The following is a 3740-nucleotide window of genomic DNA, read 5'->3' as shown; positions in this document are numbered from 1 at the left end:
TTAATACTCATCACACTCCGGTAACTTCTGTTGTTCACTATATATTCTCAGATCATCTGCAAATTGCACGTCTCTCCTAAAATCGAAGATGAAATCTGTGTCTAGCATTCCATTTGTGTTCATTGTTCCACCGTTAGTAATATCACCATCACACTCGAAATAGTCTGTTGAATCTGGATACACAAGCTTCCTCGCGGATCCCTTTCCATAGAAGCAACGGCCTGTCACCAAAACCAGAATTGATTATGTATCAGTCACAAGAAAACAGCTCCGGCAGTGATTCTTCCAAGTGAAATGTTCGGCAAACCATGTCTGTTTTGCATTGGTTCCACTGAGCACACCACAAAAAAAGACAGTTTTAAGCAACCATGCTTGACACAATAAAGGCTGCTAGAGAAAGTGTATCCCAAAAACATCTTAAGATGCTGAAGTTTTCTACACGCGGTCAGCAGCAAAGCTGCAAAAACACACAAATGTTTTAATTTATATCGAAACTGCTACATATATTTGAGTAGTATTAATCGATAGCTTAGCCTATATGATGCATAGCAAGATTCAGAGACGTACACAAGGCATATGTAACCGAATTTGCTAGGCCAGATAACATGATCTCAGCTGCAAGCACAAGCCATTTTATTAACTCAAGGACAACAAGAGAGTTAACATGATCGCAGAAAGCATAAGGCTTTTCGACAAAGCATAAGGCCTTTCCTATGATTGGACGAAACAAGCAAGCATCATTGGTTGCAGAAAAACAAGAATAAGCATCATAAGATCAAAATACGAAAAGGTCGTAACAGAAATCATAAGGCTTTTCAACAAAGCAGGGGAAAAATTCTCCTCTTTAATGTTCAAACCTGCATTTCTTTTTGAAACAAAGTCAAAACTTTTGCCTTATTGATTAATTAAGAAGAAGAGAATTGCTCAGTTAATTTACGGAAAACCAGACGAAAACAAAAACCTGCATATACAACTGCTCAAGGAACGGGGACTTACCGGTGTGTGTGAGGCGTAGAGGGCAGCAGAAATTTGGTTCTGTCTTCTCATCAGGAAACGAAATATTGACCTGGGCGAAGAAAAATTGGTTATGGACCCCTGATTTGGGAGCAGCCACAAAATTAACGTGGTAGCAGTCCCTGCCCAAGGATTCCGAAGCGGACTCCACGCCACAGATAACACTCGGCACATACTTTGGTTCCTAAAACAAGTAGCAGCAAGCTAGGTCAAATGATGCAGAGATGTATGGAATATATATGCACATGTGTACCAAATTAAATAAATGACGATGAATTCAATCAAATGAAATCCGTGTTCATGTACCTGAGGATGCTCCAAGGCATATTTCTGCAGCGCTTCTGCGAGCCCGGAGCAAATGTAGGACTGCATCTTCCTATACCATGATCTCTTTTCTAGAAGAATCTCATTAGCCTCCTTGCAAAGTTGGGCCACCTCATTTCGAGGTTCGGGAGCCAACGGTGGTGCCATGTCTCAGAGAATGCGCTCTATTTGATCAAGAGATTCATGAGATATCACACCATTGGTACCAATAGTAAGCAAGCGTCGTAGGTCAACCAGCACGTCGGGTGTCAGGGATGCCAGGAATGATCCTAGCGCAGCGGGTTGTGGGTGTCGAGCTGCTGCAGCTGCGGCAACAAATTGTTGCAGTGTGTGCTTCTCCTTGGTCAAGTCACATTGTTTGCAACAGAGGTGCTCCATCGCCTGCTGCATGGAGGATCCAGACTCAGAGTTTGCACGGACGTTGGCGATGAGACCTTCCAAGGAACGGACCTCCACACGAAGCAAGGAGAGGGTGTCGAGGATGTCGTACACCTGGATCTCAGTGTCCGCTGGTGGGAGCGGGCACACTATGTTGTGCCAAATGGAGTTGAGGATGATGTTAGAGATGGGGTCCATGGGTCCATAGCAGTGGCCGGCGAACATGATGTCGCGGATGAGCCGGAGCCCCGTGGAGGGTAGCATGGTGAAGACTTTGACATAGAAGGCGTGGATCATGGCGTGGAGCCTCATCTTGAGAGACTCGGTGTACTCACACGCATCACTGTTGCAGCTGTCCACCAAGCCGCGCCTTTGGGAGGTTTTTGTGGCCTTTGCCAGACAGGCTGATATCATGGATCTCTTGTTTCTAGGAGACCGCAAGGACGCGAAGTGGACGCCATGCCGCTCGACGTTGATGGTGACCATGTCGAAGCCATCCATGGAGCTTGTGCTTTTGGAAACCTCAAGCGTTCCTTCATCAGGCTTGAGGTTCCGGCAGTAGACGACTACCTCCCTCCCGCCTGGCAGCAAGTTCACCTGGAGGTCGAGGGGTCCGCCGTCCTGGTACCGCAGCAGATCCATGATGGTGTTGACATCATCGACGGTGAGCTTCCGCCCTCCCGGCTTTAGGAAGGGGGCGGCGGCGAGGAGCCGTTGATAGGGCAAGGGCGACGCTTGGAGCCGCACGAGGACGTCAGGCGCGGAGTGCCACACGTGGATCGCGGCACACCTGAGGGCGGCCTGAGTCCTCTCAGAGGCAGGGTCGGGGAGCACAAGCTCCGCAGCGTACAGATCGTACTCGACGAGCAGGACGGCGCGGGCAAGGTCGGCGCCCGCCCAGTGGAGATAGCGGGTGGCCTGTTCTTCAGTGATGCATCCGAAGTAGCTCGTCATGAACCTCACGAGAGCCTGGCAGGACGCCTGAGCTACTCTGCGCCAGGTAACCCTGCGGCAGGACGGCCCAATGGTTCTACCGGACGACCAGCTATCCCTGGGTTGTGCCACTGCCATGCCGGCGAGCCTCTTGGACCTCCTGATCCTCTTGGCGGGCCTTTCTTCGTTTGGCCGGAAGTGGTCGCGCGGGAGGAGGGCCATGGTGTTGAGGATGATGTTGGAGACGGGGTCCAGGAAGCCGAGGGAGAGGCCGTCGTCGGCTCGTCGCGCATGGTTTTGTACAGTTGATCGGCAACGGCGTCCGGTAAGTCGTCGACGGGCAGCCGGTCGAACGCCTCCTCGTAGAAGTCGGGGATGAGGTCGAGGAGGTCGGCCTTGAAGTTGAAGTCAGGGGGGGCGTCGCACTCCCCGCCGGCGGCCTTGAAGTTGAAGCTACAGGGTTCCTCGTGCTCGCCGCTGTAGAGGCAGGAGAAGAGCCCCCTGCGGCCAGGACCCGGCGGCTGGACCTTGTTGGGCAGCATCACGTCTGCTGCGATTGATTGATGCGGCGGTTCGGCTGGATCGGCCGGATATATATAGGGCTCAGGGTGGCCCCGTTTGGGACCGATAACATTGCCGTTCCGATCCGGATTTAGCTCGGTCCGACCGAGCGGACCGAGAACTGCCGCCGGCGCTGGCGCCGGCGCTGGTTTCCTCTTCAATAGATAGGAGAAGAGTAGAGGAAGTGGCACCAGCTCGTGGACGATGCTCGGCTCCTTCGCGTCGCCGTCCATGTCCACGTACGGCAAGAGGTACAAGAAGGGGAGTCGCTCGATCGTCGGATGGGGAGTTACCAAACTAAAACCACTTAGTAATGCTAATTACTCTCCGTGGCATTTATTCATGCATTGCCGCATATCTCTCTCGCATTGCAAGAAGCTAGAATTGCGCGGACAAGATTGGATGAGACTGCTTTTATTATTTTTCTAGTGTGTGTAAATCGCTCCGTTGGAACGACCAGAAAATGTTTGTACCTGGGCTGAATGTTAACCCCTAGTACGATGCAAGGTGCTTACAGGAGGTGCTTCGAG

At 51.4% G+C, this 3740-nt stretch overlaps 1 pseudogene; it reads right to left on the bottom strand.

The window, feature by feature from the left end:
- LOC119299034 lies at window positions 1-3443 on the bottom strand (annotated as a pseudogene).
- Between the last annotated feature and the right edge of the window lie 297 nt (window positions 3444-3740).

The sequence above is a fragment of the Triticum dicoccoides genome, chromosome 5A (genome assembly GCF_002162155.2).
Source record: "Triticum dicoccoides isolate Atlit2015 ecotype Zavitan chromosome 5A, WEW_v2.0, whole genome shotgun sequence".
Taxonomy (NCBI): domain Eukaryota; kingdom Viridiplantae; phylum Streptophyta; class Magnoliopsida; order Poales; family Poaceae; genus Triticum; species Triticum dicoccoides.
The sequence above is the reverse complement of the archived record's forward strand: the minus strand, read 5'-3'. Positions and strand labels throughout refer to the sequence as shown.